This window comes from Chiloscyllium plagiosum, chromosome 27 (genome assembly GCF_004010195.1).
Source record: "Chiloscyllium plagiosum isolate BGI_BamShark_2017 chromosome 27, ASM401019v2, whole genome shotgun sequence".
NCBI classification, from domain to species: Eukaryota; Metazoa; Chordata; class Chondrichthyes; order Orectolobiformes; family Hemiscylliidae; genus Chiloscyllium; species Chiloscyllium plagiosum.
Window position 1 is genome coordinate 42853855 of NC_057736.1, and position 26116 is coordinate 42879970.

Sequence of the window (26116 nt, forward strand, 5' to 3'; positions counted from 1 at the left end):
ATCAAAAATGCCACTCCCCTCCTCTCTTGCCTCCTTTTCTATCCTTCCTGTAGCATTTGTATCCTGGAACATTAAGCTGCCAGTCCTGCCCATTCCTGAGCCATGTTTCTGTAATTGCTATGATATCCCAGTCCCATGTTCCTAACCATGCCCTGAGTTCATCTGCCTTCCCTGTTAGGCCCCTTGCATTGAAATAAATGCAGTTTAACTTATTAGTCCTACCTTGTCCCTGCTTGCCCTGACTGTTGACTCACTTCTGTTCTCAACTATACCAATCTAAGGTTGATCTCTTTCCTCACTATCTCCCTGGCTCCCACCCCCCACCTTACTAGTTTAAATCCTCCCGGGCAGCTCTAGCAAATTTCCCTGCCAGTATATTAGTCCCCTTCCAATTTAGGTGCAATCCGTCCTTCTTGTACAGGTCACTTCTACCCCAAAAGAGATTCCAATGATCCAAAAATTTCTCCTATACACCAGCTCCTCAGCCATGCATTCATCTGCTCTATCCTCCTGTTCCTGCCCTCACTAGCTTGTAGCACCGGGAAGTAATCCAGATATTACTACTCTCGAGGACCTCCTTTTTAAATTCCTGCCTAACTCTCTGTAATCTCCCTTCAGAATCTCAACCTTTTCCCTTCCTATGTCGTTGGTTCCAAAGTGGACAATGACCTCTTGCTGGCCCGTCTCCCTGTTGAGAACATTCTGCACCCTTTCTGAGACATCTTTGATCCTGGCACCAGGGAAGCAACATACCATTCTGATTTTTCTCTGTTGGCCACAGAAACGTCTTTCCTTGCCTGGATGAATACAGCTCCAAAAACGTTCAAGATGCTCAACAGCACTCAACTTAAAAGGAGCCCACTTGATCCACACCCCATCCACCTTATACATTCACTCACTCCACCACTGGTACAAAGTGCATACTATTTACAAAATGAACTGCAATAGTTCACTAAGGCTCTTTGAACAACATCTTCCATACTTCTGGCCTCAGCCACCTCAAAAGAACAAAAAGCAGAAAGAAATACCTTGTAAATTCCACTCGCCATCAGACATGGCCACTTGTACTGCCATTCATTTACTGTAGACAGGTCAAAGATCCTCCCAAAAAGCATTGTGTGTACTAACATCATATGCACTGCAGCAGGTTGAGAAGGTAATTTAGGGTGGGCAATCAGCAACACTCAAATCCAAGGAGTGAATGAAACAGAAATGTTCCAAATAAAATGTAAGTGTTCTGGACGTACAGTATGGAAACAGACTCTTCAGTCCAACTCGTCCGTGGTGACCAGATATCCTAACTAATCTAGTCCCATTTGGTCCATATCCCTCTTAAGCCCTTCCTATTCATATACCCGTCCAGATCCTTTTTAAATGCTGTAATTGTACCAGTCTCCACCACTTCCTCTGGAAGCTCATTCCAAGCACACACTACCATCTGTGTGAAAAAGTTGCCCCTTAGGTCCCTTTTACATTTCTCCCCTCCCACCCAAACCTGTATACTCTAGTTCTGGAGTCACCCAGTCTATGGAAAAGATCTTGTCTATTTACCTTATCCATGCCCGTCATGATGTTAGAAACCCTAGAAGGTCACCCATCAACCTCCGACGCTCCAGGAAAACAGCCCTAGTCTGTTCAGCCTCTCCCTATAGCTCAAACTCTCCAACCCTGGCAACATACTTGTAAATCTTTCTGATAGGAGGGACACTAGAACTGCACACCACATTCCAAAAGTGGCCTAACCAACGTCCTGTAAAGCCACAGCATGACCTCCCAACTCCTATATTCGATACTCTGACAAATAAAGCATACCAAACTCCTTCTTCACTATCCTATCTACCTGTAACTCCACTTTCAAGAAACTATGAATCTGCACTCCAAGGTCTCTGTTCACCAATACTCCCCAGGACCTTATCATTACGCATATTTCACCAATTTTCTCTACACTTGAGTCAATTTCTTTTTCCTGAATTTGACACTAAAAACGAAACCTGAAAAACGCCTAATTTTAAAACCTGTAACGAGAACTTTTTTTTTGTTATCCAAATTCACCTGTCATTGGAATACCTTCACCATTCTACCTATACATCACAATCAACCACAAGGTCATGATTCGGAGATGCTGGTGTTAGACTGGGGTGTACAAAGTTAAAAATGACACAACACCAGGTTATAGTCCAACCGGTTTATTTGGAAGCACTAGCTTTCGAGCACCAGCAGTGCTCCAAAAGCTAGTGCTTCCAAATAAACCTGTTGGACTCTAACTTGGTGTTGTGTGCTTTTTAACTCCAACCACAAGGTGGCACCAAAACAGCACAGTTCAAAGTATTGTACAAAGATTCATACCCTAACTGGTAGGGAAAAGCGGCAGTGATCCCAAAAACTTAATTGACATAAAGGGAATGAAACTATTAGGTCTTTTTTGTAGCAATTGAAACATGATCTGAAATTCAACCTCATTGGCAGCTGTGGCTCAGCATTAGCACTTGCCTTTCAACCAGATAGCAGCTCCCAAGACATGAGTATTAAATAGATATTTTTGATCAAGCTGTTCAGACATATTATGACAAATATCTGGGGCAAGTGGGGCTTTAACTGGCCTAGAGGTTCTACCACTACTGCTGCACCACAAAATGAGTAATTAACATAAACTGACACTTCAGTTCGACATAGTGACAGAATGTTGCACCACTGTAGGTGCACTAATCTGGAATAAGATATTAAACAAAGTCCCAGTTTGTCCTCTGAGGGAGACACAGGATATCCTATGGCACTATTGAAATGATGTTATCCTCAATATCCTGGTCCATACTTATCCCTCCAGCTATACCTGAAACAGATTTAATCATCATTATCACCCTGGTATTAACATTGGTAATGCAAATTAATGTCAACATGAGATAGCCAGATTCTCTGTTACTGGAGATGGCCACTGCCCCGCATTTGCATGGCATGAATATTTCTTGGCACAAAATAACCCAAACCAAACTGAGTTTACAGAGCAGATTGTGAAGTTCGATAGCATTTTTGACGACACAGTGATAGACTCCCAAATAACAAGAACGTATGTACAAGATTCCGACTGGGTGCCATGTGATAGAGTAAAATCTTCAAGGAGAGCCAAAGAAAATGTAATTCCCATTACCCATTTGAAAAGGATAGCCTTCATGTAATTATGAAGGAAAGGATCATGGTGGCAAAGTCAGAAGCTTGTCTTGGGCTGAAGGCTGATAGGTTTGTCATGTAACCATTAAGTGTCTGTTAACAAGTATTCACTGAATTGGAGGAATCCTTTTTAAAGCACAGAGATTAAGAGTGATAATGTGGTCAAGTTTTCCAGACAGCATACTTTCAAATCTTTCCATGGAAATTTGAGACCTTGAATTATTAAAGAAAATAGTTGAGAAGTTGTATGAAGTTCGTAAACATGATCATGAAGCTGTTGGATTGCCCTAAAAACAAACTGCTACACCTTAAGGAAGGAAATCTGTTGTCTTTACTCAATCTGACTATAAAGTGACCACAGATCAACAGCATAGCTGGCTCTTAACTTCACTCAGAAACAAATCATTTGATTACAAAGGTTTTCTGTGACTTAAAAAGAGAGCCCGTTATCACCACTTCAAGAAATTAGGGTGGAACAATTAATGCCAGTGGCAGACACAGCTCACGTACAAAAAAAGTATCACAGGGTTTCATGAAACAAGGTTGTTAGATTGGTTGTTGGTCTGTTCGCTGAGCTGGTAGGCTTGTGTGGAGACATTTGGTCCCCTTTCTAGGTGACATCATCAGTGCTGTGTTGCCCCCTGTGAAGAGCTGCTGTACTGTTCTGCTTTGAATTGATGTGATTCCGTTTGCGCTGCTTCCGGTTGGTGCCAGTTCCGTTTTTTCCATTGCAGCGTTGGCATATCGGGTCCAGGTCAATGAGTTTGTTGATGGAGTCGGAGGATGAATACCAGACTTCCAGGAACTCCTTTGCTGTTCTTTGGTTAGCCTGACTAGTATCATTGTCTCAGTCAAACCTGTTGTTCTTGTTGTCCGTGTGTATGGATACGAGGGAGAGTTGGTTGTGTCGCTCAGTTGTTAGTTGGTGTTCCTAAATGCGGGTCATTAGCTGTCTACCTGTTTGTCCTACATAGTGCCTAATTAGGCACCTTCATATGCAACACCAAGAAGACAAGGCATGCCCCAACACAACAGCTACTCTCCCATATATTAAAACATTTCGGAACTGACGACTAAACTGCTCCAACCACTGACAGCATCCAACTATCTTGACAGCATACAAATCAACAGCCACACAGAGAGCAGCTCACCAGAATAAAGGACCCATACCCAGTATGTGTAGGACAAATGTAATTTACAAAGTCCCATCCAGCGACTGCATTAAGCACTACATAGGGCAAACAGGCAGACAGCTAGCGACCTACATCCATGAACACCAACTAGCAACTAAGCAACACAACCAACTCTCCCTGGTTTCCATACACACGGACAAGAACCATAAGTTTAACAAGACAATGATACTAGGTCAGGCTTACCAAAGAACAGCAAGGAAATTCCTGAAAGCCTGGTGCTCATCCTCAGACTCCATCAACAAACTCATTGACCTGGACCCGATATACAAACCGCTGCAATGGAAAAATCGGAACCGACACCAACCGGAAACAGCTCAAACGGAATCACATCAATTCGAAGCGAAACAGTACAGCAGCTCTCCACAGGAGGCAACACAGCACTGATGATGTCACCTAGAAAAGAGGATGAAACGTCTGCCCCAAACTTACCAGCTCGGCAAATAGACCAACAACGAATCCAACTACTTCCCGAGCTACAGATCTTCACAAAAACTTTAACAAGGTGGTTAGCTCGAGCAGAATCATGACAACATATTCTCCTCTTTCCACCTTCCATATCCTCCCAAGCCTCCAAGAATGGTCACAAATATTCAAACTAAAGAATCTCTCTCCATGCAGCGTGAGCAGACTTTGACCAATGTAGATGAAAACCTTAAGGATGAACCAGGGTAAAGCACCGTCCAATGATGAGGTTGAACATGTGTACTGGAAGCTATGTACTGTGTGCACTGGAGGTCCCATATGAGGACTGTCTCTGCTATTACACCCAGGAATTCAAATCTTCTTGGGATTGTTTAAAATGTAGACAGTTGCTTGGGCATGGTCACCCACATGGACCTGTATCCTTAAAATAAAATAAATATTCAAAGGGTTCAAGACCTCAACACCTCATCTATGAAGTCTTTCATTACCAGTTTAGAGAACAACTATGAACATTTTATTTTGCAGGAGTAGGCCTTGCAATCCTGTTTAGCTTTTGCTGTTATTCAGTAAGATCATGGCTGCACAATGTGAGTGAAGTAACTCAGCCCAAGGCCCCAAGTCATGGTACTGAGTGCACTGGATAAGGATGGGAGGCTTTCGGAGACAATGGCTTGGGGAAAATATGAATGTCAATTAGGCTACTTTTAGGGCAGGCCTGGGGTGGCATTTTGAACGATGAAGTTTGGAGAGGTCGATGGGATTCAGTAGGGCAGGGAAATGATGGTTAGATGAAACATTGGCAAGGGTGGGGTTGGGGTGTGGAGAGATAAAAGTTAGGTGGGCTAGTGGCAGTGGGCAGGTGTGTGTTGAGTGGGGTGCGTGACTGGGTGAAGACCGACTGACTGAATGGTGGGTGAGTGGGTTCAGCAACTCAACTGCTGGTTTTGAGATACTTAGCTGAACAGACACGCACCCTCCTTCTCTGGTCCATGCACTTTCATGTGTAACGTGCCAAGGTCACCTTAACGTGCATCCCAGCAGAGATGAATGAAAATGTTAGTTCAATCCAATTCCTTCACTGGCGCCAATACCTACCCTCTTTCCTAGTGATCAGCATTTGGAGCCTTCCTTTCTCTTTCTGCTTAACCTAAAAAGGGAAAAAAAGTTTGATTCATTCACTCTTGCTCAGGCAATGGTTACAGATAATATACTTGTATGCACACACTTTATTAAAGAGCTATATTTTTGCTTCCTAAAGGTATGTTTCTAATATGAGAGAGTGGCTCCAAAATATACTGAGGGCCATGGGAATAGGAAGCTCAGAAATATGTTCAAAACATCTGCCCATGGCTTTTTAGTGTAGCCACTTCATTATTGTTTACCTTTATGTACTACAGTCAAGTTTGCAAATGACAGAAAAATAGTTGGAAAAGAAATGGTGAGGATGACACTGAGTCTGCAGACGGATATAAACTGGTTAAGCGAGTGAGGAAAACTATATCAGATGGAATATGGCATCAGCGGTGGGCAAGTTGTTGAAGGGAATTCTGAGGAACAGGACGGACATGTATTTGGAAAAGCAAGGACTGATTAGTGATAGTCAACATGGTTTTGTGTGGGGGAAACATGTCTCACAAACTTGATTGAGTTTTTTGAAGTAGTAATTAAGAGGTTAATGAAGGCAGAGCGATTGATGTGATCTATATGGACTTCGGTAAAGCGTTCAACAAGGTTCCTCATGGTAGACTGGTGAGCAAGGTTGGATAACATTGATTATAGGGAGAACTAGCCATTTGGATACAGAAGTGGCTCAAAAGGTAGGAGTGGCGGTGGAGCGTTGCCTTTCAGACTGGAGGACTGTGACTAGTAGTGTATCACAAAGATTGGTGCTGAGTCCACTGCTTTTCATCATTTATATAAATGATTTGGATGTGAACACAGGAGATATAGTTAGTAAATTTGCAGATGATACCAAAATTGAAGGTGTAGTGGGCAGCGTGGAAGGTTATCTCAGAGTACAATGGGATCTTGATCAGATGGGCCAATGGGCAGAGAAGTGTCAGATAGAGGTTAATTTAGATAAATGTGAAGTCCTGTATTTGGAAAGGCAAATCAGGGCAGGACGGATACACTGAATGGTAAGGTCCTAGGGACTGTTGCTGAATAAAGAGACCTTGGAGTGCAGGTTCATAGCTCCTTGAAAATGGAGTTGCAGGTAGCTAGGATAGTGAAGGGGTGTTTGGTGTGCTTTCCTTTATTGGTCAGAACATTGAGTACAGGAGTTGGGGGGTCATGTTGTGGCTGTATAAGTCATTGGTTAGGCCACTTTGGGAATATTGTGTGCAATTCCTTCCCATTGGAAGGATGTTGTGAAACAATGAAAGGGTTCAGAAAAGATTTACAAGGATGATGCCAGGTTTGGAGGGTTTAAGCTCTCGGGAGGGACTGAATAGACTGGGGCTGTTTTCCATGGAGGCAAGGCTGAGGGGTGACCTTATGGAGGGTTTATAAAATCATGAGAGGCATGGATAGGATAGATAGACAAGGTCTTTCCCTTGGGGTGGGGGAGACCTAGAGGGTATAGATGTAAGGTAAGAGGAGAAAGATTTAAAAGGGACCTAATGGGTAATGTTTTCAGGCAGAAGGTGGTGTGTGTATGGAATGAGCTGCCAGAGGAAGTATTGGAGGCTGGTACAATTACAACACATAAAAGGCAATTGGTGGGTATATGAATAGGAAGGGTTTAAGAGGGATATGGGCCAAATGCTGGCAAATGGGACTAGATTAATTTAGAATATCTGGTTGGCATGGACGAGTTGGATTGAAGGGTCTGTTTCTGTGCTTACATCAGGACATTGAATCATATCTGAAAATATGACACCTGGTGACTAAAAGCTTGGTCAACAAGTCGATTTTCTTTTTGTCTCAAAAGGAGGAAAGAGTGGTAGAATGTCAAGACTTTTTATTCGTTATTGATCTGCCAATTCCATAAGGGAGGCCTTCCTGCTCCCTTATTAATTTCTTGACAAAACTTCCATATAATTTCTCTGGTTTCAGAACTTTATTTATTTTTATTCTCATAATGGATTACTTAAAGGAAAATGTGATAGTTATGGACAGCCTGTTCTTGTACTGGGTGAGCAACTCCCCCGAAAGCAAATATATATTAGCACGTCAGCTACAGGGTTAATTTAATGTCCTTGTACAGGAACGTGGACATAAGATGAAGCGCTTAAAGTATATACACAGTTTAAACTGTGACCCTGAGGAATCTTGTAAATTTCCACTATACAAATAGTTTAGTTATGATTGTAACTGCAGAATGATGCCTGTTGGAAACTGTCCCACCTGATGTTTGATCAACCGCATTCAGCAAGTGTTGCCATGGTGAATAATCGCAAAGCTCTATTTGACCCATATTCTTATGTTGCCAATATTACTGGAGTTGCTCTGCAGCTAAAATTAATGAATGTAGACAAAAGCCACACAAAAAAAACCTGCATCTCTAGTCAGGTTGCCTGAATTGACATGTCTTGATATTACTGTAAATGTCAAGGCTATTTACCAGAAAATTTCAGGCTTCCAATCTTGCTCTTAAGTTTGAGTGTTTGGCTATTTATATAGTTTAAAGGTGACAAGACTTGAAAATGCAATAACTAATATTCCGGAAATAACCAGGAATTTCCAGCATGTGATGGGAATATGATTGCACAGTAGTAACAGATGTCAAGAGGACAGAGACACAGTCACACATCTGTCTATGTCACCAGAGTAAAATCCAGTATTGCATTTTGTAAGGAAAAATAAATAAGGCAAAAAGAAATGAAATGGTATGAATTCTAAATAGAGGCGTCAAGGTGAAAAGCAATGCCATATTGCTGATACTTTATAAATTACTACCTAGACATTGCTGCAGCATTGTGTTCAATTCAGGGTACAATACTTCAGGAAAAATGGATATCAAGGCTTTGAAAAGTGTGCTTAAGTGTAACCATTTACCAAAATAGTTCCAGAGGTAAAGGACTTCAGATTTATGGAAACACTAAAGAAACTGAAACTATTCTTCATAGTGCAGAGATGGCTAAGAGAAGATTTGATAGAAATACTGAAACAAAAACAGAAATTGCCAGGGAAACTCAGCATGTCTGATAGCATCTAATGAGAGAAAGCGGAGTTAATGATTCGAAATAAGTAATCCTTCTTTAGAACTGAAAATTCTGAGGTGTTTTTATAGTATTAATGGGGAAAAACTGTTTGTACCAACATGAGAGTTAGAAATTAGAGATAGAATCCAGAAGAGATTTATGTAGCAAATTGTTATTGCCTAGAATCCACTGCCTAAAAAGGTGTTGGAAGCAGATTTAATTGTATCTTTTCAATAGAATTGGAGACATACTAGAAAATGAGAAATTTGCAAGGCTACAAGAGCAGGAGAGTTGAACTAATTGGATAGCTCTTGTGCCACCGTGTGGGCGGCACAGTGGCACAGTGGTTAGCACTGCTGCCTCACAGCGCCAGAGACCCGGGTTTAATTCCCGCCTCAGGCGACTGACTGTATGGAGTTTGCACGTTCTCCCCGTGTCTGCGTGGGTTTCCTCCGGATGCTCCGGTTTCCTCCCACAGTCCAAAGATGTGCAGGTCAGGTGAATTGGCCATGCTAAATTGCCCGTAGTGTTAGGTAAAGGGTAAATGTAGGGGTATGGGTGGGTTGCGCTTCGGCGGGGCGGTGTGGACTTGTTGGGCCGAAGGGCCTGTTTCCACACTGTAAGGAATCTATCTAATCTAAAAGAGTCATCAAAGATGCAATGGGCTGAATGGCCTCTTTTCTCTACTGCAGATTCTGTGTTGTACTTTTGCATTGTTAACTGAATGCTAGATGGTCAGAGTTATCACTAAATTTGACCATAATATTCAAATGGAAAATGAAAGCACTAACCCCATTATTTTGAGTGCTTGTTAAGATAAAAATAACCAGGAATTTCCAGCATGTGATGGGAATATGATTGCACAGGAGCACAGCATGAGAGAGAACAATTTTAGCATTATCGAATATTGAAATCAACTAGATTCTAAGTTTGTCTTTGACAGGTAGCTAATGCCTTCACTGCATGTTCTTCACTACATATTGTCACCTTATTCAACAGCATTTCATATTTAATGTTCAGCCTAATCAAAGGTAGCATGCAATGACAATAGTTTGAATATTTTACAAAGTATTTTTAAGATCGAGGCATTTCTTGTTTTTCATAGCCAGGTTCCAATGTTGTACCCTGAATTGCACAGAGACACGAGAAATTCTGACTCCATGAATCAACCCTTTAAAAACAGCTGCCTGCATTTCCTATTTTCAGCCTGAGGCGTGGGCTGAATTGGAATTTGGGCCAGGCGATTCAGGAAAAGCTGAGAAGGGTGCCTGGATTCTGAGGCAGGCTGGGTCACCCTGAAGCTCCAGCAGTACATCCGTTAAAGAGTAAAATATAAAACATTCTTACAACCCTCGTTATTCATGCTATAAATGAGCCTGCAATTCAGCCAGCCTCAAGTAAGTAAAGCTACAAATTGCAGAGGCCAGCAGGATTGAATGTGGTGCCTAACTCTGTAGATTAACACAAGAAAGGTTCAATATCCTCATAAAGGTACAGGAAGGTGACTGTCTGGAAACTCTTAAATGGTAGCCATTACTGTCTCACCTCCTTTATTCTTTTGTACATCACTGCTTTGATTGATACTCCCTGCTGTCTCACACATAGCTTTTGCTCCAGTCTCCTCCTCAAATCTCCATTTTAACAGATAACATGGCAAGTTCCCAAGTTATTGTCCCTCAGTCTCCTTCTTCAATGTCTACACTCCATCAGCAGTGATCGTTGAGTCCTCACACTCCGATATGCCTGCTTTTTCGCACTGTAAAAGACTGTTCAGATCTTAGGGAGCATAGGAGGTAGAGCTGCAGCTGAAGCCGCCACCACTATAGGATTGCAAATATGTAGACCATGCATTACTGGAAAGGTGTGCATACAGCTTTCGATATCACATTGGTACTTTATACTTAATTATCATTCATGGTGAACTGACATTGCTAAATGTCACTATCTGCAATATACTGACTAGGACCCTATTTCTAGCTTCAGTACTGATCTGCGTATTTGTCCTCCCACAGGTAAACTGACAGAAACAATCTGTGGAGGAAATAAGAGAAAAAGAAATTTTCAGAGGACGTTCAGCACTCTGATTATACATAATCTTATGACTGTCTTACTTGTACCTTGCACATAGAACAGGCCAGGCCCCAGGCTCTAGGATTCCCTCCCCAAACCTCCCTCTCTACATGAATAAACTGCAGGAATTTCCAGGGAATTATTAACAAGTGGTTTACAGTTTACTCAAAATACCATTACATAATAAATTGTCCAAAGGAAAACAACAGGGTTCTCAAACTGATGCCCAATATAGAAAGTCTGGAAGTTGAATATGATGATTCTTAATCAGTAGAGGAATCAAGGGTTATGCAGAAATGGCAGGAAAGTGGACATGAGGAAAGTCAACTCCGCCATAATCTTATTGAACAGTGGCACATGTTTGAGGGGCCAAATGGCCTACTACTGTTCCTATTTCTTATTGATCAGTCTGAGGGAATTATATTGATTACAAAAACCTTCAGTCTAATAACAACAGTACAGGTCCATTTAATTACACAGTGCTGGTTAGTAGTTGCATCTGGATAGTAATAAGAACAAACTGGTTAAAATAGGTACAGGGATAGGTCTTTGGAGCAGGAATAACCTTCAGAGCCCTATAAGACTGCTTTGCCATTCAATAAGATCATGACTGATCTAAATGTGGTCTCAACCGTATTTCTGCCAGTCAGATCCTTTGATTCTGTTGTCAAAACTCTACTTTGCTCATTCTTGAATAAGTTCAATGGACCAACCTCCAATGCTTTCTGAGGAAGCAAATTCTACGTAACAATAACTCTAAGTGAAAAAAAATCCTGTTTGTGGGAAAATATCCCTTTATCAAGTCCCCTCAGGATTGTGTGTGCTTCACCAAGATCACATCAGAACACAAGAAATAGGAGGAGTGATTATTTGGCCCCTCAAGCCTGGCTCTACTCAACAAGATAATAGCTGATCTGCCAGACCTCAATTCCTCTTTTGTGCAGCTGCGCATAGTGTTCAACTCCCCAATATTTCAAAAAAAAAACTGCCTCCTTTTGAAATACTTTGTACTCTAGCCTCTACAACTCTCTAGGCTAATGAATTCCAGACATTCACGATCCTCTGGGAGAAGAAATTCCATAGCATTCTCAGCTTGGACTTCCATTCATTAATTCTCAACCAAAGTTCCTCAAACAGCCAAAACTTGCTGCAATTGTGGTCACCATGGATTCCACTGGCACCCACGAGTTTCAAATGCTATAATTACATAAAATAGAGATGGCTGGGCAGGCAATCAATTTAGGTCTTTAAACATGTTAATAGCAAAATCCTTAACTGTAATCTTGGCTGTAATAACATCACCTGAGTTCAACAATTTGGCCAATAAAGAGACACAGAAAGAGCACCTACCAATCACCCATTTTCCTGTGACGTCACACATTTCAGACATGTAGAAACAAGTTGAAAGGGCTCTCTGTCACAGTTTTTTTAAATCTCCCAGTCCCACCATCCTTCTCACGCAGGTCTACTTATCTTTATGAAGTTACTGTCGCCACTGTCTCACATTATTTGCTTATTCTATTCTCTTTCCTGCTCTTCATGAAGCTGCTGTGCCTGCTTTGTCTCTGTTGCACTCTTTACAAAGCCTCATTCCTGCTCTCATCACTGAAAGTCCCAGCAAATGTATACATGGCTACGTGGCTAAGGTGATAGGCAACAGTTAAGAGCTATGGGCTGGAAAATTAGGTGAAAATGTGGAAAGCAAGAAAATGCTTCTGGGAGTGACTCTGGCACGAGGAAACAATATGTACTGGCAATTTTGAGGATTGATCCTGTAGCAGCAGCCCTGAAACTCAAGGAGATGTAGTAGAGGCTGTAGCTTGACTATGCCTGTGAGAGAATAATGACTGCAGAACAATTTAAGAATTTTATGATTAGTAGAGATTGGTGACAAACAAAATCTACAATAAAGTAATAAAAGGAAAAGAGTAATAATGTAATAAAAGAACAAATAGAGTTGGAGAGTTTGAAGGAATTTAGTAATTGCTCTGAAGTACAAGTTAGAGGACAGTAAATCTTATCACAAACTTGTGCAACACAGAAAAAGAATATGGCTAGAATGAGATTAGTGGCTTAGCATTTCAAAGAGAAACTTTGAGATCAAGATGTTAGAGTAAATTCCCTCATAGCTCTCCAGGCTACATATTTGTGGGAATATAAGTCAATCAATACAAAAATCATTCCTTTAAAAGGTGAAAAATTTAAAAGAGAAGTGTTTCCAAAGCCACTTTTAAGAAGTGTGATGTTGAAGGGGAGCTGTGGAAATCAAACAGGTACATTTATGGATTGAGTGATGCATCAAGGGACTAGTCTGTCTTGCTGAACATGGACTTTATGCAACTGACAGGTACAGTATTACGCTGAAGCACGCTATTTGATAGGTTTGCAGGCCAACAGAGAATTAACAGAAAGTAAATTTTCTTGAATGTAAGTTGTTGAATAGGAAGAGCGACAATGAGGAAAGGCCTCACTTGATGAAAATTTCCAGCATCTTCTCCTCTTAAGGTTTTCAGCATCTATGCTATTCTGGTCTTGTGTTGTAATAATGACAAGTAACCCAGGTTAAAGATGATTAAGAGCTGAAAATGTGTTGCTGGTAAAGCACAGCAGGTCAGGCAGCATCCAAGGAACAGGAGAATCGACGTTTCGGGCATAAGCCCTTCATCAGGAATTAAGGATGATTAAGGACTAAGTATTGGCTAGAAACAAAAACAGAAATTGCTGGAAAATCTCAGCAGGTCTGGCAGCACTGCAGAGTGAAATCAGAGTTTTTGGGTCCATCGGCCCTTCTGCAGAATTTCCAATAGTTTCTGTTTTAGTTTCTGATTTCCAAGCTTGGCAGTCTTTTTGTGTTTTTGTTTCGTCAAGTATTGGTCAGACATTGGAATAAATACCCTCGTCTTCTTCAATGGTTTTTAGGAACTTTTATGACGCGCTAAAGAGGACAGATGGGGACTTGGTTAACATCTTATTCAAAAGAGGTTACCTCTGGTCTTGCAGCATTCTTTTTGCTCTTAAATGTCAGTGTAGATTATGTGCACAAGTCTTTGGAATAAGACTTAAACATAACTTTCTGACCCCACTAGACACAGCTACCTACTGATACTACTGGGTTCTTCCTAATCCTTCAATTCTTTCCAAAATATATATATTGCCCCATGTCCAGGTGGACAACTTCCCCACCTTGTAAACTATCTTTACAATACACATGGCTGTCAATTTTCTGGAGCAGCGTCCCTTATATTTATAATTTGCTCTCACTTCAACACTACATCTTTGAACCACCATTTCTTCATTTTCAAGGTATCTTTTCTGTAAATTTAGACAAATTACCAACATTAGCTCTACCCACCTATCCTTCTTATGCAAGTATATTGGGAAGAAGCATGCAAACATTCAACAAGAATGTACAAAACTGGAAAATCGAAGACTAGAAGATATAAGAGCAGACCAAGGCCAATCAACCCATCGAATCTGCTCTGCCATTTAAGAAGATCATGGCTCATTACATAATCTTCAACTCCACTGTTTTTTCCCCATAATGCTCAATTCTCTTACGGATTAAAAATCTCAGTCAATATCCTTAACAAGCAACCTCTACAGCTGTCTGTGGTTAAGAATTCCATAGATTCACTACTCTCGGAGGAAGAATTTCTCCCTTATCACTGTCTTAAATATGTGACTCCTTATTCTGAGATTATATCCTTGGTTCTAGACTCTTCCCAAATGGGAAACAACCTTTTTGAATCTACCCTGTCAAGTTCCCTAATAATCTTGCATTTTTCAATTAGATTCACTCTCCAATGAGTACAGATCCAAAGTACACAACTTCTCATAAGATGGTGTCTCCGTACCGGGAAACAGCTTAGTGAACTTTCTCTGGTAGTCTCCAATATTAGTGCATCTTCCCTTAGATGAAGGACCTAAATCTGTTCAGTATTTAGCAAGCATTACATATTTTTATACTCTATTTCCTTTGAAACAAAGGCCAACATTCCATTTGGCTCCCCATTACCCACTGAACTGGATGCTTGCTTTTGTGATTCACACACATAGAATCTCAAATCGCTGTGTTATAGACTTATTCAGTCCCTCTCCATTTAAGTACCATACCACTCCTCTATTCAGCCTTCAAAATAGTATAACTTCACATTTTCCCACATTATACTAACTAAGCCAAGTTTTTGCCCAGTCTTTTAAATCTGTTTATATCCTTACTGCCAAGCTACTTTTGTGTCATCTGCAAACTTGGCCACAGTACATTAACTTTCCTCCTACAAATAATTAATATACAGTAAATAATTATGGCTTAAAAATGTGTTGCTGGAAAAGCGCAGCAGGTCAGGCAGCATCAAAGGAGCAGGAGAATCGACGTTTCGGGCATAAGCCCTTCTTCAGGAAGTAAATAATTATGGCCTAGCATTGATCCCTGTGGTACACCGTCCTGAATGAACCTCCGTATCCTAACTCTCTGCCTTCTATTAATTAAACAGTCCTCTGTCCAAGCCAATATTCTATCTCCAACATTATCGTATCTCATTAAGTAGCCTTTGCATGTGGTGCCTTATCAAGTGCCTTCTGAAAATTTAACCTGCAATGCAACCTTAAACTCTGAATTTAATCTCTAGAATGCCCTCTTTTCACTGTACCTTCGGTGGTTATGTTTCCATGAACTTCACCATGATAGGAGTTTCCTCTTGGATCAGTTGCCTGTCCTTCCTACTTTTTAGGACCCCTTTTAAAATCCACTTTTGACCGATCATTTGGTCACCCTTTCAAATATCTTCCCTGTTTAGGTCTGGGTTTTTAGGTTATGTCTATGTGGTTACATAATACTGGTCAGAAAGATTACTTCAATGTTTCCAATATAAGGGTTTTGAAACTTTTTTCCTCTCCAGGTTCATTGATTTCCATTTGTTCCAAATGGATTATCATAACGGTGCTTTAGCTATATGGCTAACAGTGACTGGAGATTATGAGCCAGGACAATTTTACAACTGAACTGTACTAATTTTTAAACCTCCTGTCTCCTGTCTCCAAAGAAATCTTGATGCCCGAAACGTCGATTCTCCTGTTCCTTGGATGCTGAATGACCTGCTGCGCTTTTCCAGCAACATATTTTCAGCTCTGATCTCCAGCATCTGCAGTCCTCACTTTCTCCCCTACTTTTAATTGTAAAGAAGTCTTGCTCCTGTTTGTTTAACCAAAATGCAATCCCTCGGACTTATTCAAATTAAACTCCATATGCCACTCTTCAGCCCATTGATCCAACTGATCAAGATTTCTTTGTAATCTTAAAAAACATCCTTCAATGTCCATTTATAACCAATTCTGGCTCCATCCGCAAACTTATTAACCATGCCTTCTATATTCTCAGCTAAGTTACTTATATAAATGACAAAAGTGGACCCAGCACCAATCCCTGTGGAACATCCCTGGTCACAGGTCTCCAGTCTGAAAACAACTCTCCGCCATCATAGTCTGTCTCCTGCCGTTAAGCCAATTTTGTATCCAATTGGAAGCTCACCTTGAATCCCATGTAATCTAGCTTTACTATTTAGTCTACCAAGCGAACCTTGTCAAAGGCTTTCTTAAAGTCTGAGTTAACAATGTCTATGTCTCTGCCCTCAATCTTCATAGAATGCCTACAGCATGAAATGCGCCCTTCGGCCCATTGAATCCAACTGACCCTCAAAAGAACATCCCCCCCCTGCAATCCTCATGGCAACCCACCTAGCCTGCAAACTATGGGCAATTTAGCATGGCCAATTCACTTAACCTGCACATCTTTGGATTGTGGGAGGAAACTGGTGGAAATCCATGCAGACATGAAGAGAATGTACAAATTCCACACATAGTTGCTCGAGGCTGGAATTGAACCCTGGTCCCCAGAGCTGTAAGGCAGCAGTAGTAACCAGCGAGCCACCATTGGTTACTTCCTCAAGAAACTGCATCAAGTTTGTCAGACACTATTTCCATAGCAAACAAAAAAACATGCTGACTGTCCCAAATCATTCCTTATCTCTCTAAATGTACATAAATCCTATCTTTCAGAATTTCTTCCAACAGTTTATCCACCACTGAAGTCAGCCTCACATGTCTGTAGTTCCCAGGCTTCTCCTCACATACCTTCTTAAACAAAGGCACATTAGCCACTCTTCAATCATCTGGCACCTCACCCATGGTTATAGATGATACAAATATTTCTTCACAGCAGCCTGGAACTTCCTCCTTAACTCTCCATAACATTCTGGGACACATTAGGTCAGGTCCTGGAGGTGTATCCACCTTTAACGTTTCTATGGCCTCCAACACTTCCTCTTCTGTAATGTGAAATGGTTTCAAAATATCAATATTTATTTCCATGTTCACTAGCCTCCATTTCCTTCTCCATGGTAAAATCTGCCACAAAATACTCATTTGAGGTTCAATACAAAGAGGACCTCTTTGATCTTTAAGGGGCCGCTCGCTCTCTCTCTCTCTCTCTAGTTGCTCTAATTGATGTTGCACCCCTCTGCTGGAAGGTGAACAATCCTCTCAAAGCCATCCGTATGGCTGCAGGCCCTGATCCCCAGCGCCATTCTAGTAGACTTTTTAAATATCTTCTCAAAGGTGTTGAGGACAACAGGGAGTGCTTCTCACAAGTGGGTTCATAGAGATGTACAGCAGGGAAACAGTCCCTTTGATCCAACTTGTCGACGCCAACCAGATATCCTAAATTAATCTAGTCCCATTTAGCCATATCCCTCGAAACGCTTCCTGTTCACGTTCCAATCCACATGCCTTTCGGTTGTGCCTCTCAGTCTTCCAGGTGATTGATTCCCATCTTGGTCCCCACCTTCAGCCAAGTCTCACCTGCGGCTCCAAGCGCCAAAGCACGTGTTTCGGCGGGAATCAACCAGCGCCATTTGCACGGGCGGCCTGCACTCGGAAATACCGGGCGCCATGGTGTTATCATGGGGCAATTCTCGCTGTCACACCCGTTATACCGTGCTCCCCGCTCATAGGTAACACTGAGGTAAGTTTAACGAATATCGGCAATTAAACTCGAATCCCTTTCACCAAATGCTGAAGCGTACTCCCCACTTTACCCGAGATAACACGCGCGCGCAGTCTGAGGGATAACCGCTAACATTACACTGACTGCTTCCGAGAGCGTTTGGGAAGACACGAACCCGTCCAGAGGGCTCGGCAGCGGTTCGGGAACGGCTCGGGGTGGATTCGGGAGGAAACGGCGGCGGTTCTGGTTTTCGGGAGGACTCGGGAACCGTTCAGTGTGGGTTCGGGAAGACTCGGGCGCGGTTCAGGCGTTCGGGAGCGGCTCGATGTGGGTTCGGGAGGACATGGCGGCGGTTCAGGTGTTCGGGACCACTCGGGAGCGGCTCGATGTGGGTTCGGGAGGACATGGCGGCGGTTCAGGTGTTCGGGACCACTCGGGAGCGACTCGATGTGGGTTCGGGAGGACATGGCGGCGGTTCAGGTGTTCGGGACCACTCGGGAGCGACTCGATGTGGGTTCGGGAGGACATGGCGGCGGTTCAGGTGTTCGTGTGGACTCGGGAACCGCTCGGTGTGGGTTCGGGAAGACTCGGGCGCGGTTCAGGCGTTCGGGAAGACTCGGGCGCGGATCAGGCGTTCGGGTGGACTCGGCGGCGGTTCGGGCTGCGCCGGGGGCCGCTGGTAGCCGCCAGACTTCCTGAGCGGTGAGAGAGTGTGCGCGAGGTGGCCGCTGTGCGAATCGCTGCTCGGAAGTGCACGGCGCTCAGCAGTTTTCAATGACTGGCCTGGTTACTGTGAGTATTGCCCGGCCGTACAAGTGGCCGTGTTTGGGCCTGAACGGGGTTGGGCCCTGGCACTTTTGTCCGGAGCCTCGAGCTCGCGGCGTGGGGGTGCCGGTCAGTCCGGGGAACCAGGCCCGTATTATCGGCTTCCGGGGAGTGGAGGGTGGCGGCTGCTCGAGAAGCGCAATTCGCGGGTGTCGAGTGAGTGAGTGAGCCGCGGGCCTGGGCCCCGGCCGCTGGAGGCCCCGGCCGCTGGAGGCCCCGGAGAGTCAGGCGGAGGGAAGGTAGCCGGTCGGGTGGAGTTAATTTTGATCATGGCTCACTCCAGTCCATCTCCAGATTGTGTTCCGTGTTACCAGGGCGGGGGAGGGGGAGGGGGGAGTGAATGATCACCAGCTGTGGCTTGGCCATGGAGAGGGAAGAGGATGTGGATTAGCTAATACAATATTTAATTTCTGTGGCTGGTTGAGAGTTGGATAGTAAAGGAGGAGTTAGGAACGAACTAGAAATAGGAGAAACCTTTCAGAAAGCTTCGCGGCGAGCGTAGTGTGTTTGACCGGAATTGGTTGGTGACTTTAGATCATTCCCAAAGCTCTACATCCTTCAGGTTTCCTCACTCGTGCCCAAATCCAGTTGATAAAGATTAGTTCCAAGGATTACTCGCTAACTTAATGTTGTATCATTTGCCCATTATGAAGGGTGAAAGTGAGGTCTGCAGGCGCTGGAGATCAGTCAAAAAGTGTGGTACTGGAAAAGCACAGCCGGTCAGGCAGCACCTGAGGAACAGGGTCATTCATTCCTGATGAAGAGCTTATGCTCGAAACGTCGTCGCTCCTGCTCCCTAGATGCTGACTGACCGGCTGTGCTTTTGCAGCACCACACTTTTTGACACTGCTAGAAAGGTAACGAGCAATTCCTATGCTGTAGCTTAGTTAGGAACAACGTGTGAAATGTCTGTACTGTTGAAGAGGAGCATGCGGGTATGTGTGAGCAGGAGACATGACATTTGATGTAGAGGAAGAGACGTAAATACAGGAATTGGATAGGTTTCCTCCATGTTTGGTGTAATAAAGTTGTATATATTTAAAGAGTGGGTTTATAATTAATTTTTTTGCAGTGAATAAAGCATAGAGGAAATCTATCAATGATGCAAACGAAGAATAGAGTTTTGTATTAAGTAATGAAAGAAAGTAGTGGGTATAGGGTCAAGGTCATACTCTGAGAGTGAGCATGCATGTGACAAGTGAGCTCCTGAAAGTGTCAAATCTGGGACACGATCTTTATAGGGGAAAGCATGTTCGTTGAATGTTGGCCCAGAATAGAGAAGGGAAATGTGCAGTGGTGTCTAGTGAAATTTTATCTGAATGTGCATGCAAAATAAAGTACAAATCGACAATGAGGACACGCTAATCCATGGGGAAATGTGTTGGAATGATGATTTGGAATGAGAATTATAGCTGGGAGTTCACTGTTGTGAGGAAGTCTATGTTAAATCAAATGGGGGCATAAATTAATGTTGAAAAGATCCATTCTTAAACTTGAGCAGATATTTAACTGTATATTTTAAGGATGTAATAGTGTCATTTTAATGCTACCAGTTTGAAGTGTACCTAAATTTAATATGCTTGAAGGTGCTACTGGTTGCTTTATTCTGTCTTGTTACAGATTCTGTTTTATTCCAAACAGTAAATATCTGCAACCCCAGATGTAAAATGATTTTCAATTTTTGATTTTTAAAATGGACTGTTTTATGGGTAAAACTGGTGCCTTTTAGAGTAGTGATTGTGTCACTGATTCACATAGATCAGAAGAGATTTTTTAATCGGGGACTCAAGCCTAAAGTTCCTGGCTCAGTGGTAGAGACACTACCACTGCACAGCAAGAGCCCTATATTTTCTAACCAACCTGATCAGATATGTTATTACACACGTTTGGAGTATTTGTGACTTGAAGCCAGGTGTCTCAGTTCAGGGGCAGGGACACTATCTCTGCACCATGAGAGGGCTCCTGTTTCTAATTAATCTGTTTTTATACGACCTGGTATACCTGGTCACTCCACAGCCTGAATTCTTTCCAGTTAATGGGACTATAATTATAGTCCAGCATTTCAGTGAGGCCAGCCTCTGTGTGAAATGGTGTACTGAAATAGGCAGAGAATCCAGAATTGCAGAGAAGTAAAAGCAGGATTTGATTCGCAATAGAACTTACTTCAGCAATAGTACACTAAACTGCATTCTCTTGGGAGTTAAAATGAGAGTATAGTAGAGAATGGTTGCTAAGTGATACCTGGTTCAGAGGAGTTTATGGAATGTGATCATAAAACACTTTTGGTTTTTTAAAAAATCTCGTATGTTTATAATGTCTTTCATAATCTCAGGATGTCCTAAAGGATTTTTACAGAAAGCAAAGTAGATTAATTGTCTAATCTAATCTATGTTCCAAGATTATGCTGTTGTCTTTATTTTTCTTTTGCATTGTGGGGTATAAAGCGTATATTGTAAACTGAGGTGAGCTAATTTACTCCTGACATTGAGCAGTTGTCAACGATCATCATCCTGCATGTTACTGTGAAACTGCATTTGCAAAAGATGAGTAGTTTAGGTTGATTTAAGTTTATCAAATAGAAATGTGTAGTTGCTGAGAAAGATTTGGTCAGTAAATTGATTCCCTATGACTCATGAGCAGCAGCCACTTAAGACTTTCCCCGAATGTAATTGTATTTATTTCGATCTGGTAATCATTTACCAAGGGGGAATATCTCATAGCCTGTTTTCCTTATGTGGTTATATTGACAATGCTAGAATATTGTATAACTGCTATCATATCAAATAAAGCATATCTACCACTGCTGCTGTGTCTTTCATTGAAAGATTTGGAACAATTGAATTATTTTCAGTCTAAATAATTGACAGTTTTTTTTGCTGTGCCGCCTTTTGACTTCATTGTAAACTATTTACATTTACTTATTTAGTAGGACTATGAGTAATGAAGGTTACAAGTTTTGGTGTATTTTTGTGTTAAGAGGTTGCAGCTCCAGTTTAACTTTAAGAACCAATTTGAGATTATTTCTTATTGTTGCCCTGCCAATATATTTCAAATTCAGAACCCCATTTTTGTTGTCACTGTATAAATTAATCCAAGATTACATATGAGATAAAGGTTGGATCTATATACAGAGACTGGGGGCAAGGTGCAAAATAGTTTCCATGGTCAAAACATTCGTACAAAGCAAGAAACGCTTGATAAGAAGTCTATACTGACACTTCTGAATTCCTTTATTATGGAAGTTTACTTTTTTTGGGGAGCCTGCAAATAGGATACCAAATGGCATGCACACTTGCACTTCCTCACATTGACTGTATAGGCTGATAACCCCTTATGACACCTGACTTGTCACACTGACATTTAGAGTTTTGGGGATTTCTCTTTGGTGAGAAGGTGAAGGTTCAAACCATATTTTGTTTTTAAATATCCCAGCAGTATAAAGATTTTGTTGATGACCTGTTTCAAATCCTCCTAAATGCTTTTCCAAAGTTGAGGTGTAACATAAGGTGAAGAGCGCTATTTGAAATAGCCTTGACAGCTGAAATATTGAATTAAGAACATGACGACAAAAAGATACCACCTGAGAACATTGGCAGCAGTCAGAGGGATCTCTTGGAGAAAACTGGTCACATGAAGTTTAACAACGAGGGCTCTTTAGCCTCCTTTTTCCTCTATATCATTATGAATGTCAAGGTGGAACTGAATAATAGAGAAAATGAGTAGTAGTCATAGAGATGTACAGCTTGGAAACAGACCCTTCGGTCCAACCCGTCCATGCTGACCAGATATCCCAACCCAATCTAGTCCCACTTGCCAGCACCCAGCCCATATCCCTCCAAACTGTTCCTATTCATATACCCATCCAAATGCCTCTTAAATGTTGCAATTGTACCAGCCTCCACGACATCCTCTGGCAGCTCCTTCCATACATGTACCGCCCTCTGCGTGAAAAGGTTGCCTCTTAAGTCTCTTTTATATCTTTCCCCTCTCACCCTAAACCTATGCCCTCTAGTTCTGGACTTTCCGATCCCAGGGAAAAGACTTTGTCTATTTATCCTATCTATGCCCCTCATAATTTTGTAAACCTCTATAAGGTCACCCTTCAGCCTCCGACGCTCTGGGAAAACAGCCCCAGCCTGTTCAGCCTCTCCCTGTAGCTCAGATCCTCCAACCCGGCAACATGCTTGTAAATCTTTTCTGAACCTTTCGAGTGTCACAACATCTTTCCGATAGGAAGGAGACCAGAATTGCACACAATATTCCAACAGTGGCCTAACCAATTTGCTGTACAACTGCAACATGATCTCCCAACTCCTGTACTCAATACTCTGACTAATAAAGGAAAGCATACCAAATGCCGCCTTCATTATCCTATCCATCTGCAACTCCACTTTCAAGAAGCTATGAACCTGCACTCCAAGCTCACTTTTGTTCAGCAACATTCCCTCGGACCTTACCATTAAGTCTATAAGTCCTGCTAAGATTTGCTTTCCCAAAATGCAGCACCTCACATTTATCTGAATTAAACTCCATCTGCCACTTCTCGGCCCATTGGCCCATCTGGTCCAGATCCTGTTGTAATCTGAGGTAACCTTCTTCCCTGTCCACTACACCTCCAATTTTGGTGTCATCTGCAAACTTACTAACTGTACCTCTTATGCTCACATCCAAATCATTTATGTAAATGACAAAAAGTACAGGACCCAGCACTGATCCTTGTGGCACTCCACTGGTTACAGGCCTCCAGTCTGAAAAACAACCCTCCACCACCACTCTCTGTCTTCTACCTTTGAGCCAGTTCTGTATCCAAATGGCTAGTTCTTCCTTTATTCCACAAGATCTAACCTTGCTAATCAGTCTCCCATGGGGAACCTTGTCGAACACCTTACTGAAATCCATATAGGTCACATCTACTGCTCTGCCCTCATCAACTCTCTTTGTTACTTCTTTAAAAAACTCAATCAAGTTTGTGAGACATGATTTCCCACGCACAAAGCCATGTTGACTATCCCTAATCAGTCCTTGCCTTTCCAAATACATGTACATCCTGTGCCTCAGGATTCCCTTCAACAACTTGCCCACCACTGAGGTCAGGCTCACCGTCTATAGTTCCTTGGTTTGTCTTTACCGCCCTTCTTAAACAGTGGCACCACATTTGCCAACCTCCAGTCTTCCGGCACCTCACGTGTGGCTATCGGTGATGCAAATATCTCAGCAAGAGGCCCAGTAATCACTTCTCTAGCTTCCCACAGAGTTCTCAGGTACACCGTGGGGGGGGAGGTGCCCTGTTCTCTCCCTAGTTACCCTTTTGTCCTTAATATATTTGTAAAAACCCTTTGGATTCTCCTTAATTCTATTTGCCAACACTATCTCATGTCCCTGTTTTGCCCTCCTGATTTCCCTCTTAAGTATACTCCTACTTTCTTTATACTCTTCTAAGGATTCACTCGATCTATCCTGTCTATACCTGACATATGCTTCCTTCTTTATCTTAACCAAACCCTCAATTCTAGTAGTCTTTTTTTTCTAAAACTACACACCTCGTGCACTGGAGAGACTTGACAAGCAGTTAGCTTCCTGTGCTTTTTATGATACAAGAACTTCTACAACAAAAAAAAAGTTAACATCAGCACAGATGAAGTAAAATTGAGGTGAGAGGGAAGTTCTGACTGTAACATTGCATACAAGTCAGTGTTAACATGTATGGAGATGCACAGTGCTGGATTCAGAGGTTTTGGATGGTTCAAGCTAATGGCATATTACTGACCAAAGTGTTTGGGAGCTTAATGCTTGTCAGCTGCCTGGAGGTTCTCTGCACAGTGAAGCACAGGTTTGGGAACTGCTGTCTTGTGTACTGGACACTTCATTATTTTAGCAGGCTGTACTGCTGCTCCACCCAATGATTGTATGAAAATGATCTTCCAATGCTTTATGCATTGGCTTCTTCTAATGTATTCTGTTTCTAGAGGAAAGAGGGTAGGAGCTGTCAATAACGGATTTTTCAGTACAGAAAGACAAAATACAGAAAAATGAATAGTAGGATATGTATGAGATCTGAGAAATCCCTTACTTAAACCGAGGTGTTTTAGCATTGAAATAAGAACAAAAGAAATTCAGATCAGGTTGAATCTGTGGAGAGAAACAGAATTAATGTTTCAGGTTGATGACCTTTCACATTTTTAGCTTTGGCTATTCTTTCATGGGTTAGAAATGAGATCAGTAATTGTGATTTCCCTTTAGTGAAGGGAAGTAAGGCTGAGGTTGGGAAGAGATGGGGAGTGAAAAAAAGGATGCAGCATGTTCCTGGGGGAACTTACTGGATAAAAACAACCAAAATTTATTTTACAATTAGCTGTTTAGGATTACCACCTGCTGAAAACTTATGACTTGACACTTTTATTTTGCTGTTTGTTGCAAAAAAATATTTTTTGCTATTGGCTTAATGTAAACCATTGTCTGCAATGGATCACTGAAAAGAAAATAGTATTTTGAAACTTTTGTAGAACCTTAAAGTTTTATAAATGAGGTATCTTTGTAGCTAGATTACATGGGTGGGAGAGTTGAGGAACTGAACTTCTAATTCTGCATTTTTGATATTAGGATGTTGTCATGTAAATTTCCATATAACTTATGTACATTGATCATGTTTGTTTATTATAAGTTTGTAGCTTGCTTTACTCATTCTGGTATAACTTGCATGAAGTAATTTGTAATCAGATTGAAAACAGCTGACAGATGCTCATAAATGTAAAATGCTGTTTTTGCATGCCATTGTAAAGCATTCTACTAGAGGTCCCGGCACTAATGGCTGCCTATTTCTTAGGGAGAACAGGCTGGTTTCATGCTGAAGCTGGTAAATGGTGAAACTAATTGGCTTCCTCCAAGTGTTGTAATAAGAGCAGAAACCAACCTCGTCATAATCAGACTTTATTCTATCTGATAGGTTAAAGATGTTCTTTAGTGAATCACCTGTACTGACAGTTGTGTTATTCTAATGTAGCCGTTTAAATGTTGTACTAACATAATCAAAGTTTTCATGAGGAGGATTAATGTAACTTTTATATCTCTTGTGTGTTTAAGTGTTGCCTCGGGAAAAGTTTCATTGCTATTTTCTACAAATATGACCTTATCCAGTTTTACCTAACTAAGACAGAGCCAAAATATTAAGTGGGATAAATTATTCAATCAAAGGTACAACCTTGGTGACAACTGAAGTACTGATAAAATGTATGTTCAAAATGACACATTTGCCTATAATTTCAATTAGTAATTTAGCTTGGAGCATTACATTCACA

The 26116-nt window shown here is 41.9% G+C and overlaps 1 protein-coding gene and 1 long non-coding RNA gene across 3 annotated transcripts in view; one reads left to right on the plus strand and one right to left on the minus strand.

Moving 5' to 3' along the window:
- Positions 1-17144, minus strand: part of LOC122563753 — a 19773-nt gene extending 2629 nt beyond the window's left edge. The window contains exons 1-2 of the long non-coding RNA XR_006315716.1: positions 17126-17144; positions 5877-5928 (exon numbers count right to left, since the gene is read on the minus strand). This is a non-coding gene — a long non-coding RNA (uncharacterized LOC122563753). The remainder of the gene's footprint in view (positions 1-5876; positions 5929-17125) is intronic.
- An 852-nt stretch (positions 17145-17996) lies between these two features.
- Positions 17997-26116, plus strand: part of LOC122563751 (protein tyrosine phosphatase type IVA 2-like) — a 128159-nt gene continuing 120039 nt past the window's right edge. Inside the window, exon 1 of one of the 2 annotated variants that reach the window (XM_043717940.1) lies at positions 17997-18014. The gene's annotated coding sequence lies outside the window, so the exon portion shown is untranslated. Of the gene's footprint in view, positions 18015-18639; positions 18789-26116 lie in introns of those variants that run through there. The other variant, XM_043717939.1, reaches the window with a different exon arrangement.